Below are 14,536 nucleotides of genomic sequence, written 5' to 3'. Positions count from 1 at the left end.
CCTGGGGTTCCCCAAGACCCTTTTAGGAGGTCCACAATGTTAAAATTGTTTTGATAAAATACTAAAATATTATTCGCCTATTAAAATACTCCTCATTTTCCAACTTTATGTCTGTGTGAGACTGGGTTTTCTTTTTGTACTTCAACTAAAATTATATATCACAACAGATTGAACAGAGAAGCAGATATGAGAATCCAACTGTTTCCTATTAAAGCAGTCATCAAAAATGTTTACAAAAATATGTAAAACAAGTCCATTCTCTTCACTAATTATTTTTAGACAGTAATTTTTCATCTCAATATTTTATATGAACATGTGCTTTTAAATAAATTAATATTTTTAAAATTTATCAATTTTCATTTCTAATATGGAAACTATCAATAGATAAAACCCACAAAAGCAAAAGGTCTTAGAGATTCTCAATTTTTAAGAGTCTAACAGAATTCTGAGACTGAAAAGTTTGAGAACTACTGCCCTGTACAATCATGGGTCAATTCTTTTTTATTCCTTTTTCTTTTTTCTTTTTTTTTTCTTTTTCTCTTTCTTTCTTTCTTTCTTTCTTCCTTCCTTCCTTCCTTCCTTCCTTTCTTTCTCTTTCTTTATTTTACCAGACACATGATTTTATCAACATAGGAAGCTCTGGCTGAGGCGTTCCCACTACCAGCCTCCCTATCAATGCAGAGCCAAATGTTCCTGGAATCTTCTGGTCAGACAGATTTCTTCACCAACCCAGGGGCAGAGCAGCATAAGAGATAAAATGGATGATTTTGATAATCTACATTTGAAAGCTTTTGTACAAACAAAATCAAAGTCATTAAAACTATAAGAGAAACAGTTAACTGGGAAAAGTCCTTGCAGTGCCTGGGGCACTGAGGGCCTGGGGCCTTCCATATAGTATTAGGCTAATAAATGCTTATTCAGTTGAGTTGGAATTAGTATGGTATTGTAGGGAGAGCACAGATCCAGGAATCAGAAGATCTAGATTCAAATCCCAACTCAACTGCCTACTACTTGTATGACTGCTCTGGGCCTCAGTTTCCCCATCTAATTAAAAAAAAGGAATTGGACTAGGTTTCCTCCAAGGTCTGTGCTATCTCTAAATCTATGCCCCCATAACACATAGCCTACTAATGCTAGATGGATTAGCTGGATTTTCTCCCAATCGGATAGGGAAAAGAGACAATGATGCAAGTGTTCTATCAATGCCAAAAGGCCAGGACATAGTAAGAAGCACCGTCACCAGGCCTAGCACTTGCTTCTTATTCCTTTCTCTCCCTCTTCCCTGTCCTTTTCCTAAATTTCACCAGTCTCTAAGATCCTTCAGAGAAGAATCTCTTCTAGGTGATTAGTCCCCTTCCCCAAAGAGCTAAATCTGTCTGCCTCTATCTCTCTGTCTCTGTCTTTTCTTTCCCCTTCATTTATGGGCATAATGAATTCATGGGCAAGTCAAGACATCACCCTCATGATGTCACTGGTCCTCTTTGAGAATGAAGGATGAACAACAACAGCAGAATGAGATACCATCCCTCTTCCACTCCCTTCTGGACTAAGAGTCAGGAAGACCTGAGTTCAAATCCTACTTCAGACACTTACTAGATGTATGACCCTGGGCAAATCACTTAATCTTTCTCAGCCTTAATTTCCTCATCTTTAAAACAAGGAAAATAACAGCATCCAATAGTGTCACAAGGTTGTTTTGAGGATCAAATGAGATAACCTATGGAAAGTGCTTTGCAAATCTTAAATTTATGTAAATATCTGTTATTATTTACTAAAGCCATCCTCTATAGGTAACCCTGGGCCTTTAAAGGTTATCCCAGTAGAGGATAAATTTCCCAACAAACTGAAAAGGTTTTAAATAAGGACCAGGCAACTGACTATGTTGGCCCCTGAGGACCAGCCTACCTGGCTTTGGTGGCATTGATCATTCCAGGGCTGGCCACTAGTGAATGATTCTTTTCATCTACAGTAATTTATGAAGACATTTATTAAGACACAGAGGAACTGCAATCTTTATCACTCTACAGATCTTTTATGACCCTACATATCTTTGAATTGTCCAAATGTAAGTAAAGGGATATCATAGGATTTAAAGTTGGAAGGTGCCTTCAGGATCATCTCAACCATGGGTTCTCCAGGTGTGGTCTATGTATTCCTGGGAGTCCCCCCCCTTTCATGGGGTCCATGAAGTCAAAACTATGTTTAAAATGGTACTAAGATGTTATCTCCCGGGGCAGCTAGGTGGTGCCGTGGATAGAGCACCAGCCCTGGATTCAGAAGGAATTGAGTTCAAATCCGGCCTCAGACACATAACACTTACTAGCTATGTGACCCTGGGCAAGTCATTTAACCCCATTGCCTAACCCCGCCCCCCTAAAAAGATGTTATCTCCTTATTAAAATATTCCTCTTTTTTTTAACTGCATATATGTGTAAGGCCAGATTTTCTTCATATACTTCAACCAAAACAACTTATCACAACAGATTGAACGCAGAAGCTGATAGGAAAATCCAGCAGTCTTCCATCAAGCTAGACATTAAAGAGATTTGCAAAAATATGTGAAGCAATGTCACTCTTCTCACTGATTTTTTTTTTGTTTTTGGAAAATAGAGCTATTTTCCATTAAAATGTTATTTTAACATATAATAGATTTTTATTATTAAATGGATTAATATTTTATGATTTTATTAGTGTTAATTTCTGATATGATAACTATTGATAGACAATATTCACATAAGCAAAAGTTCTTGAAGGGGGCTTTCCTTAAGAATTTTTAAGAGTATAAAGGGGTCCTGAGACCAAAAAGTTTGAGAACTACTGACCTAGGCTAACTTCCTCATTTTGTATATGAGGAAAGTGAGGCCCAAAGGGGTTATCTGACTTGTCCAGGACCACACAGGTAGCAAACATGAGAGGCAGTATTTGAACCCAGATCTTCTGACTGCATATGCAGTGTACTTTCCACCACACTGTAAGACTGTCTTTAAATTTATGACTCCTTCCTGTTCCCTTCCTCCCCACACTCCCCCCATTGTTAGCATTTTATCCTTCTCCAAATTTCAGATTCAGTTGTTTTTCAGTCATGTCCAACTCTCCTGGTAAAGATACTAGAGTGATTTGCCATTTTACAGATGAGGAAACTGAGTCAAACAGGGTTAAGTGACTTGCCCAGGGTCACATAGCTAGTAGGTGTCTGAGGCCAGATTTGAACTCAGGAAGATGAGTCTTCCTGATTCTAAAGAGGTTCTCAAACTTATTTGGCCTACTACCCCCTTTTCAAAAAAAAAAAATTACTCAGCTCCCCCCTGCAAATCTACTTGCTTTTTAAAAAAATTTGCATCATTTCAAAAAGATGTAAAATATACATATTTTTTAAAATAATGCATCTTAAATTTAATAATTTATTGTCAATTTGTGGGATTTTCCTGCATTGAAATTCTGATTACTCAATATTGCATCACGTAACCTTATAGTACCGTATTGTAAACAAGTCATTACACACACATATTCCTGTGTGCTGGACTTCTGGACAATGCTTGACACCCTCACCTGCCAACACTTGCTTGTTAAGTCCTGTCAGAGGTCTTGACCACTGATCAGTCGTAACTTGCATTTTGGGTGTTTATTTGGAAAATAATGTAATCACTGTGACTTTAACTCTGTTACACAACGGATGAAACATGTACTAACAGTTTTTCAAAATTTTATCTTCTTTCCTTATGCTTCCACCACACCCTTATTTTTATTCAACACTCCCCCAATTGCACCCAAGGCTATTACCACCCCGCTAGATCATTCCAGCACCCCCAGGGGCAGTATTGCCCACTTTGGTAACCTCTGCAAGCCCAGGGCTGTATCCTAGTTGCCCTCTTCAAATTACCTTGTCTTTAATTATTTGTATAAATGTCTTGTCCCCACCACCCCTCCCCAATATCCTTTGGTGAAGCTTAGTCACTAAACCTTTGTCTGTAGGCCCTTTTGCTTTAACTATGAAAGGAGAGGATTGGATTATTCACCTAATTCTAAAGTTGTTTCCTGCTCTAATTCTAAGGATCTTTTGTCCCTAAGCTTCTGGAGGGAAAGGATTTTTTCCTTATAGTCTTTGTATTCCCAGGGCCTGGCTCAGTACTTTGCAAATAGTAGACACTTAATAAATGTCTATTGACCTGAACTAAATAAAACACTGATGTATCTGGGCCAAAAGTGACCAGCCTCTCCTCATTTTCAATAAGGGCACAGAAGAAAGTTCGACCTAAGAAAGAACTTCCCAGTGGGGAGGGGCAACTATAAGGAATGATCAAGGGAGGCTCTGCCATTTCTTTCACTGGGCTGGATGAGTGGAATTCTCTTTGGAGGAAGAAGGATGAGTCAATTCTTAGACTCATTGATTGTTAAAGGTAGAAGGGAACTTAGAGGTCTAGTTTCAACCCCCCATTTGACAGAAGAGGTAACTGAAGCTCTCAGAGCTGACTTGAAATTTTCAGACTCAAAGTTTCCTCTACGACAGGAATCCATAACAGAGCCCCAATACTCCTCACATGCAGAGTGAATTGACCCTTCTTGCAGAAATGCTTGGTCCTTGGGGCAAGAGGGGGCAATAGTAGAGTGTGTGTGTGTGGGGGGGAATCTGAATCCTCACCCCCACCCCACACACACATGTACCATCCACCATCCTGGCTGAATAGTCAGGAAATGAAGTGTAGCTCCTCCAGCCTCAAGCTCATTAAATCCCTGTTAATACATCATCCCAGCCTCTCTGGCTGACAAATACCCAATCCTAGAGCAAATGACCCTTAATCATCTGATGGGAGGGGGCAGGGGTAGTTTTAGCCTCAGCCTCTGCCTACCCGTCTCAAGGGACAACTTGGAGAAACAAAGGTGGCCATAGTAAGGGGTCTAGAGAAATCAACCAGTACAGAGGACTCACGGCAGCTTCATATTTTGTATAGGTTTTGAGTCCATATTGTTGCTTTTGATCATCCTGTAGATCAAGTCTAAAGCAAAGGACCGACCGATGATGACATCTTCCATTTATGGGTGCATTTTCCCAAGTGCATTCACACATATGGCACACAGACAAGGACAGCCTCCAAACTGAGCTCGAATGAGATTAGGCAGTCTAGCACTCTATGAGTGCGTTTGCCTATTTCGGGTTCAGTGTTCATGTTTCAGCATCTGTATGTTTATGTCTGAGATCAAATGAGATAACATAGGTAAAGTAATTGTCAAACCTTAAAGCACATAAATTATAGTTATTATATGTGACTGTATTAGTATGTGTCTGTTCGAGAATGTGCCATCTTTCATCATGCAGAAAACTGTAATGGGTTATTTCTGTGAATGTAAAGAAAATATCATGAAGTCCACCTGGCTTAGGTAGTTCATATAGAAGGTAAAAAGGGATTTGAATTAATAGGGAAAGGAAGGAAGGAGTGAAGAGAGAAGAAAGGAAAAGAGGGAGGTGAAAAGAAGAGAAAAAAGTTAGTGAGGGAAAAGAAGAGAGTAGGCAAGAGAAGAGAGAGGAATGACAGAAGATTGTGAAGAAACAGAAAGGGAGGGAGTAAAAGAGAAGAGGTTGGAAGAGCCTTAAAAGAGGTGATCATTTTTCCTATTGTCTACAGTACTATTAAGTAAATGGGAGAGGAGAAGGAGAACTCCCAGCCACAAGCAATCAGGATGTTTTGGGGAGCTCTGCTGGGTTTGCAGGTGAGGATTATGGTACCTAACTGAATGCATAGTTGGAACAGGGATGCTCTAACTTTGGAGCTTCATGGGGCTTTTCCATGAGCACCCTGAAACTCTAGACGTCTGACTTCTCTGTCAGATGATATACCAAACTGGACTCTGTAACACCTACGTAATTCCATTCAATTCCATGAGCATTCATTAAATCTCTACTGTGTACATGGCATTCAGAGCAATCAAATAAACATTATATTAAGTACCCATCTTGAGCACAGCACTGTTTTGAGGGCTAAGGGGATACAAAGTTTAGACAAGCTATATCCTTGCCTTTAAATGTGCTTGTAGTCTAGTGAAGATGTGATGCATAAAATAAATATGACATAATACGGGTATATTAGAGCGTAGCAAACAGAATTCTATGGGAGGTATGGCACTGAAGGCTGGAGGGGCTGGGGAGGTCAGTCTAGGTTACTAGGAGGGGATGGCATTTGAGTTGGGTTTTAAAGGATAAGTAAGAGTTTACTAGGCATTCTAGACAGAGTACAGAGATATATTTTCACGTGTTGTTGTTTTTTAAATCCAGCTCAATTTCACTGGAACTTGGAGTATGTTGATGGTTACTCCACCGACTGAAAAAATAAGATTGTACTGACCTTCAAAAAAAGGCTGGGTTTGAACTTTACCCAGGAAACAAAAGGGAGATCTTGCTGACTTCTGAGAAGAAAAGTGAGTGACTGTGATCAGATCAACAGCTGTGTGACCTTGGGCAAGTCACAGCCTCTTTGGGACTCAATTTTCTCAACTGTAAAAAGAGAGGTGGCATGGAGAGTCGTTGATAGGGAGTCAGGAAAAACAAACTAACTGCATGATCTTGGGCCTTTCTCTGTCCAAGAGAATTTTCTAACACTAAGTATACGCTACTGGTCTACATCTGTGGAGAGAGTTTTTATACCAGGGATTCTCAGGCTGATAAAAAAAGTTGTACCTTCCCATATTCCCCCTAGACTCCAGCCCTCTCCCCACCCCCAACCCCAAATTAAGGACCTTTAGCTAGATTATCTGTAAGACACTTTTCACTCTTAAGCAGAAAAATGGAAGCAGTCTAAAGCAGAAGCCGAGATTACACCCTCCTCCATGAAGCCTTCCTTGACCATCTCAGCCCAGAAGTGATCCTTCCTTCCTAGGACCTCATCATTTATTTCCATTCCTGCTCAAGGCATAGACTGCCTCATGACATCTCTGGTATTGCTGTTTTGTTTCAAGCTTGTTAATTTTGCTTCCCTGTTTGGTGGAAAGAACACTGGAGTTGGAGTTAATAAGACCTGGATGCCCCCCTACTGAGGTGTGACCTGAGTCAGGCCTGTCACTTGAACTTTCTCTGCCTCAGTTTCTTCATCTGTTAAATGGGGGTAAAAAATCCAGCGTTAGTTGTGAGAACCAAATTAAATATATATGAAAAAGGGTTGTGGAACCACAAAATGGGATACAAATGTAAGCTATTATTATCATAATTAGCGTTTAATAAATATTTACTGAATGACTAAAGGATACTAATCAGGGGAAGTAGGCTAGCTTTTCCGTAGAAAAGTTTCATTTGCTCACTTTGGGTGGAGGTACAGAGGGAGCGCTTTAGCAAGGAATGGGGTTTTCGGATTTCCATTTCATCACCTGACCCTTTGCCTCTACTCCACCCCAGGAAGCTAGATCAGATCCCAGCAGGCCTCGGTCAGGAGGTCCACGGGGAAAACCCAGTGTCCTGGGATCAGCCACACCCTACCCACTCCTGCCTAGTCCTGTGCATAGAGGTCTCCCCTCAGCTGTTCCTTGGCCTTTGCCCCTGAGTCCATTCCTATTTAAACGTTCCTCTTACTTTCCTGAGATTTCTCCAACTCTCCCTCCTTCCTTGTCCCCCAATCTCTAGCTCCGAAGGCCCCAGATGGGAAGGGGGAGGGGAGAGAGGAAAAGGGACGCCGCTGGGGCGCTCCTGGAGAGAGAAGCCAGGACAACTCTCCACGCACCATTGGCCACTCGCCTTTTCCCCCCCTTTCCTCGGAGCTAATTTATCTTCGAGGAGAAGGAGGGGGGAGGGAGAGAAGGGGAGGAACTGGGAGAGCCCTGGGGAGGTGGGGGTGGGGGGTAGAGGTTAGGAAAGGAGAGAAGAAAGGAGGTTCGGAAAGGAAGAAGAGGCTAAGGGGAGGGAGCAGAGAGGGCGGAGAGAAGGGGGGAAGGGACGGAGTGCAGGGAAGCGAGGGGAGAGGGAAAGGAAGGAGGGCGAAGGGTTGGAAGGAGTTGGGGGAGGGAGGGAGGGGTAAAGGTAAGGGGGAAGGGGCGGGGAAAGGGGCGGGAACCGAGGTAGCCGGGGGAGGGGAGGAGGCGGGGGATGGGCGGGGGAGGGGGGGGGTCCTGCCCGCTGGGGGAGCCAGGGCCGCCCCTTGTCCGGCCACCCCCACTGCCCAGTCCCGCTCCCAGCCGCGGCAGCGGCAGCGGCAGCAGCGTCCCCAGGATGGTCAGCGTCGCGGCCGGTCGGCCTGCCGCCGCTGCCGCCGCCCCCCCGGTCCGGCCCGCAGTCCCTGGTCCGCGCCTCTGCTCCCGGCCCGGCCCCGGTACCGGACGTCCCCCCGGCCCTCGCACACTCACCTAGAACTGGGGCCGGGATGCCGAGGTACGAGCGGGCCAGGGGCGGGGGCTGCGGGCCGGGGTCGGGGCCAGATTGAGGCGGGGACAGGGGACAGGGGGCAGGGGGCAGGGGGCAGGGGCAGGAGGCGAGGAGTGGGTGATCGGCCTGGGCGGGGAGTCCGGGGGCATTGTCCGAGAGCCGGACACTGGCGGAGCCGGGTTGGGGTGGGTGGGGTAGGGGTGAACTGCTTGGCCAATTCGGGACATGGGGTCGGGAGGGCAAAGAAGGCCAGTGCTAGTGCTTGGGAGCCCAGGGTCATCTACTCCGAGGAAGGCGGTCCCCACGCCGGGACGCCACCAGGCTCTTCCCCTTCCGAGAAGGCTCCGAGGCTGCACCATTGACTTGCAGCTGGCTCTGGGGAGGAGCCTGCCAAAGGTTGCGGGCCGCCGGACCAGCTAGGATCTTTGGGGTCCTGGGTCAGAAGGAGCCGCAGGGGCTCTAGGAGCTGAGGGGCTGGCCCTCTGGCCCCTCCCACCCCGGTCAGGTCTTTGTCCAGAGGCCTGTGTGTGTGTGTTGTATGTGTGTGTGGGGTGGGGGGAACAGTAAGTAGGCTGGGAGATGTCGGAGCAGGATAGGCTCTCAGTCCACCCCCTCCCCAAGTGACAGGAGAATAAGGCAAGCACTATCCGGCACAGTCCATCCCTGCCCCCACTGCCTAAATGACGCCCTAACCCCTCCCGGCTCCTGCCTGGTGCCCCTTGGACATTTGGAGGCTGGTAGTTCTTTGCAGTTCATTTCCTCCCTCCTGGCCCCAGACTCCAGGCTCCAGAGGGAGCCGTGTATTTATAATAAAGGCACAAGGTCCGTCTTTTTTCCCAGTCCTCTTCTCCACCAAAGGAAATATCAGACCCAGATTCTCTGAGACCCTGAGGTTTTTCTGGACACCCAGTGACATGCCAGGAAAACCCTCGAGATCTGTTCAGCTCCTCCAGAGATCTTCCTGTAGATTTGAGCCCTGGAAGTGACTACCCCAAAACCACGAAATATTAGATATAGAAGGCATGGTAAGAGTTAGTTTTGGAAGGCACCTTAGAAATCATCTAATAACCAGAGCCTTTCATTATACAAACGAGAAAAATGAGCTCCAGAAGAGGGGAAGGTGATTTGCCAAGCAAAGAAATAGCACAGGCAAATTTCAAACCAAGTCCTTTGACTCTTGGGCAGGGAAGCAGGGGGCAACAGTAGCTAGAGAGCTGTGCTTGGAGTCCGAAGGACGTCCATTTGAATCTAACTATCTAACTTCCCAACCAGCTCTGGGACCCTGAGCAACTCAGTTTCCTCATTGGAAAAATTGCACTCGTGTCACAGCTGTGAGGGTGAAATGACATAATATAGGTAAACTGCTATGAAAAGGGGAACTATTATTATTGGGCCTTGGAGGTCATGTAGTCCAACCCCCTCATTTTACATGGATCAGTTTTGATCAGAAAGGTCACTTTGTCTCCACCCCACCCCCATCTGGCCAAAGGGCAGAAAACCTTTTACTCCTGACGGTACCCCTCGCCAAGGCGACCCTGGACCCCACTTTTAGGATCTTTCAGGATCCTTATCCTCTTCATCTAGCTAAGGAGAAGACTTGGGAAATGAGAGAAGAGAAAAGGAGAGGAGAGGAAGGGGAGGGCCTGAGGGAAGCTGGGCCCAGGCTGCTGGGGTGGGTGGGCTGTTAAAGGGATGGTCACTAAATCAGGATTAGGCTGTGGGGCTGTCAGGCTGCCTGTGCCTGTCTCCATAGAGACCTAATTTGGAGGAGAATAGAGGACGGAAGAATGTTTGTGTTGTGTTTTGCTGTAGCCGGTGGCCAGTGGCTGGGCTAGGGGCTGCTGTCCCAGGCAAGGACTGGAGGGGCTGTCTTATCCCAAGACCTGTGCTGGAAAGGAGGGAGGAGGTTGATAGGGAGGGGGAGGAGGGTTGAGCACAAGGCAAAGAGGCTGGTGGCTACAGGGTGGAATCCTATTAAAATTTCCCGCACAGCTCTAGAAAAGAAATATCCTCAGATGTGGATTCCTACATGCCTATACTTAAAATCTGCCTCTCTCTTTGCCTATTATCCTCAAAACCTTTACTACAGATGAGGAAGTGTTGGGGCAGAGGAGCTAGAAGAGGCCAGACTTCAGGCCACAATTAGTTAGTTTCCTGTGGCTGGGGGGACAGGGGACATACCTACAGAAGTAATTCCTTGTTGGGGGAAGGAAGGGGAAAGGAAGGAGAGATAGCTGCCAGAGGTTCTGAGTAAAAACTACTGGTGTCCACTAGAGACTGGAGATGAACTGGTCCTAGTGACCCTACTAGGGATCTGAATTAGAGAGTCAGGGAACTCTCCTAGAAAAAAACCTTTTCCTCTTACAGAAAGTACCCAGCTCCCTGGGCCTTAGGAGCTACTCTGCCTATAATGTCCCTTATCCACTGGCATGGGCAGGGAGGGAAAGAGACAAATTATGCTTTCCCCTCAAATGCCATAAGTATTTCCCAGAAGCCTCAGGGACAGCCTCCATATTCTCCACCTCAGGAGTTATTTCCTATGAATTTAGCTCTGCCTTGCTATTATATATGAGACGTCAGACACCTTTTCCCTAAACCCTCTCCAGTGAGACCGACCAAATCTCCATGATGCCAAGCCAATTAGATAGAGGTTGGGAGTGGTGTTGGGGTGGAGCTGGGTTCTGGAGTTACTGATATGTGTGCCTCTGCCTAGAATGTATGTAAGTGGGGACGTGATGACCTGGGTTGTAAGTCATGAATTATCACTAGGAGATGGAGTGTTACTAGGCTAGAGGACACTCCATGTGATACCAGTAACATATCTGCAACATGGTGTTTTAAGTTTTGCCAAGAATTTCTTCACCACTCTTTGAGGAAGGCAGTGCAAGTAATATTATCCTTGTTTTACATAGGGGAAACTGAGGCTCCAGGGTCACAGAGATAGCAAGTGTTGGAATCAGGATTAAAAGCTTTCTATCTATCTATCTTGCCTCATATCCAGTGTTCTTCCTACGTGTCAGTCAATCAAACAAGCATTTATTAAGCACACACTCTGTGGCAGGCATGGTGCTAAGTGATGGAAATACAAATGAAGTGATTCCCTGATTTCAAGGAGGAGACAACATGGATATTTTTGTGTAACTGGATTTTAAAATCAGTCATACTCATGTGTAGCCTGTCTGTACAGAGTGGCCATTACTATGCCTCCTACTTGACTTGTTACCATAGTCATTCTCATGATCTTGCATTCTAAGGTAATTGGGGGGCATGTTTGTATATTTCTTTATTGATTATGAAACTCTCAGCCTCATTAATTAAGCAATCAGTTCTGAGTTCCAAAGCCAAACATTTTTATTTAATAAACTAGAGAAACTTATTTTCTCATAAGATAGTGCTTGTCTCTCAATAGATCGCAAACCCCTACTCTGTTAGGCTTAAATATCAGTTGCCAACTAGGTAATTTATTAATAATGTAACCAATAATAACACAAAGACATAATTATTTACAGTGTTTTAGCTATGAGGAAGTTAGTAGCTAGAGTCATTTCTTAACCATTGGTGTTATTCTTGTCTTCCCTTTACTTCTAGATCACAGGCTCATCATTCTGTCCCAAGAAAATCCAAAGTATTTTAAGAGTCCTCGTCTTACTTATTTTGCAATATAAGAACTAAACTCACTCCTCTCAGGAAATCAGTACTTTCTCTCTGTTCTTTCAGTCTCTCTCCAGGCGCTACAGGTAGCTCCAGAATGACAATTAATCTTGATGTCTCCTCCCAGATGATAGTTAAACCTTAATCTCTTTACAGATGGCAGTTAAAACTCAGTCTTTCTCTCTCGTGAGGCAATTGGGGTTAAGTGACTTACCCAGAGTCACACAGCTAGTAAATGTTATGTGTCTGAGGTTGGATGTGAACTCAAGTCATCCTGATTCCAGGGCTGGTGCTCTATCCATTGTGCTACCTGGCTGCCCCAAAATTCAATCTCTTTATAGATGATACTTAAACTCTTCATTTCTTCATAGAATCCCTATGGTCCAAAGTTAAAACTGACATACTCACCACTGACTTCTCAAGGAATGAAAGTTCATTTATCACTGTTCCAAGATACAGTAATAGTAGTTTCCTTATGAAAGACTATTGGAGCTAGTGTTATATTCTCCACATGACCAAAACTTTTTTAGTCCTCTGAAAAATCATTTAGTGTGTATGCCAAATACCCATTAATATCAGACACATATGATACAAATATCATATAACGCGAAGCACCACTTGGTAAGTTGTTTCAGATAAAGAGAAAAGCAGTACAATGTCATTAATAATAATTAATAATAATTAAATGCTACTTTTAAATGATATACTAGTAATTAATAATAGTTACCAAAATAATATATTCATAACACTGTGTTTATACATTAAAAAGTACAAAGTGATACTCTATATAATTTATCAACAGGAACGACATCTGACTCCATGACTCTCTACTTCTCCTGTTTCTATAACATTACTAGTTTGGCCAGAGGTCAAATGGTGATGGTTCCTTTGTGATCATCTTACCTTATCTGTATCGATACCTGAACTTATGTACTACCTTTCCTTATATTTAAGTTTTGTACGTTGGCTCTCTTTCCTCTCATCCTCCGCCTTAGAGTTCTCTATAAATGAAGTTTTAGTCAGGGAAGTGACTGCCTATACTTCCTTTCCCTACTTTGTGTAAACTGGGTTTGAGCTTTGTCTGAAACTCTAGTCCAAACCAGGGTATTGTATTTCTGGACATGATGTCAAGCTCACTGGAGGCATACCTTTCTGAGCTGTTTTCTAACTCAGAAAATCTAGTTATAATTGGTGGACAGTGTCTCCTCAAACACCTCTTAATTAGTTGCTCATCTTTACTTTCTTCTAGATTCTGAGGGAGTCCATCTAAAATAGGCAATAGATGGTTTAAATGAATTGTATTTTATAGAACCTCCACGACTTTCTAGTGTTGTTCTATACACTGGCAAGTTATCCAGTCTCTCTCAACTTGAAAGGGTTGGGTATCTCTACATGTCCTATTTGTAGTGGGTTCTTTGAATCCCAGGGTTTCTCAGCAAAGCCCTGTCACCTGTTGTAGTTTCTTGATAACAAATTTGGACATCGTACCTTTGTTTATTTCTGAAAGAATTCTTTTAAGCTGAGGTTATAGCTAGCTGGTAAAATTTCTTCAACTTCTGTCAACTGAGATAAATATTGTTTGTGAGTGACTTTATCTGTTTTAATTTCTGAAACTCTAGTAGGTATACATGATTCATGGCCAGACATTAGTAAATATGTTATAAAATCTACGGTATAATTTCTAGTGGAGTTGTACTAATGATCTAAAAATACACGTTGACCCCACTGAACTTTTTGTTTGGACTTCAGAATGTTCTCAATATGTCAATCAGCATCCGGTGGAACATTCAGGTTGTGGGTATCCTTGAAGGTGACAATGTACAATTCTCAATTACCTGCCAAAGCTAGCATTTCTTTAAATAACTTGGTTTCAAAGACTCTTTTTTTCTTGGTCAGAATGAATCCTGGCAGTGAATCCATACACCGAAAGATACTTCTCCCACATTACTTTAGCAACTATGGAAGCTTTTGGTTTCTATTTGGATATGCCTTTGCATGTCTAGTGAAATGATCAGTCAGTACTAAAATACAGCTTATGTTCTTCCTATCTCCTTCCAGTGATAAAATGTCGATACAGATTCCAAAGGTTTCCTAGTGCTTGTATTCTACAAATATTCCTCACGAGTTAGTAACACTTTTCTTTGCAGTCAGTTATCTTGGGCCAATAAAATCTGTTATTTACTGGCTCTGAGTTCTCTCTTGACCCCCATATCCAAAGTTACTGTGTAGAGCTTTTAAATGAAATAATATTTATAAAGGGTACACAGTGCCTGGCACATAGTAGGCACTCAATAAATGTTTGTTCCTTTCATGGCTATAATAAGAAATGATCTGTGTAGTACCAATTACTTCCTGGTGTCCCATGTGTAATAACAGTGACAATCTTTGTACAACTTAAACTTTTGCCATCATTGCACCAATGGAATGGTTTCTGAGGACTGGGTCTTGAGGCCTTTTACATATCACTACCTTACTTCTTAGCTTATATTACTTTTTACAGTCCATCATCAACCATCCAATCTCTCCTCTAGTCATTCACAGACA

General features: G+C 43.4%; 1 protein-coding gene across 1 annotated transcript in view; it reads left to right on the top strand.

The window, feature by feature from the left end:
* The first annotated feature begins 8,286 nt into the window (after window positions 1-8,286).
* The window catches only part of FIGNL2 (fidgetin like 2), a 49,012-nt gene continuing 42,762 nt past the window's right edge, over window positions 8,287-14,536 (top strand). Inside the window, exon 1 of the mRNA XM_027844439.1 lies at window positions 8,287-8,347. The gene's annotated coding sequence lies outside the window, so the exon portion shown is untranslated. The remainder of the gene's footprint in view (window positions 8,348-14,536) is intronic.

This window comes from Vombatus ursinus, unplaced genomic scaffold, assembly GCF_900497805.2.
Source record: "Vombatus ursinus unplaced genomic scaffold, bare-nosed wombat genome assembly UNPS02014941.1, whole genome shotgun sequence".
NCBI classification, from domain to species: domain Eukaryota; kingdom Metazoa; phylum Chordata; class Mammalia; order Diprotodontia; family Vombatidae; genus Vombatus; species Vombatus ursinus.
This window is presented reverse-complemented; position numbering and strand designations above follow the sequence as displayed.